Source organism: Camelina sativa, unplaced genomic scaffold (assembly GCF_000633955.1).
Source record: "Camelina sativa cultivar DH55 unplaced genomic scaffold, Cs unpScaffold17849, whole genome shotgun sequence".
Lineage (NCBI taxonomy): Eukaryota > Viridiplantae > Streptophyta > Magnoliopsida > Brassicales > Brassicaceae > Camelina > Camelina sativa.
Genome location: NW_010938862.1, coordinates 1 through 297, shown reverse-complemented (window position 1 = coordinate 297; position 297 = coordinate 1). Strand labels below are relative to the sequence as shown.

The following is a 297-nucleotide window of genomic DNA, read 5'->3' as shown; positions in this document are numbered from 1 at the left end:
TACCTGTAATTTTCTTCCCATCACCACTTCTACTACCTGTGGACGCGCAATAACATTGTCTCCAATCAGTTGTTGGAACTTCTGTTTCAAAAGGGTCGAAAGATCTTTACCGATGAAATAGAATCCTTGCTCAGCCTGCACAAGTGAAGAAACGTGCTAGTTATTGAAACTCTGCTTTACATTGAAGCCAGTATAGTAAGTGTTTAAGAGCAGTACCGAAGTCAGTTTCCGGTAATCAACCGATGAGCCAATCTCATGAACCACACACCGTTCCTACGAAAATGGAACATTGATGGA

General features: G+C 41.8%; 1 long non-coding RNA gene across 1 annotated transcript; it reads right to left on the bottom strand.

The window, feature by feature from the left end:
- Positions 1-60: 60 nt before the first annotated feature.
- On the bottom strand, positions 61-295 carry LOC109132075. The gene is made up of 2 exons (XR_002037360.1): positions 217-295; positions 61-135 (listed from the first exon to the last, which is right to left on the bottom strand). It is a non-coding gene; the product is annotated as an uncharacterized LOC109132075 (long non-coding RNA).
- Positions 296-297: the final 2 nt, after the last annotated feature.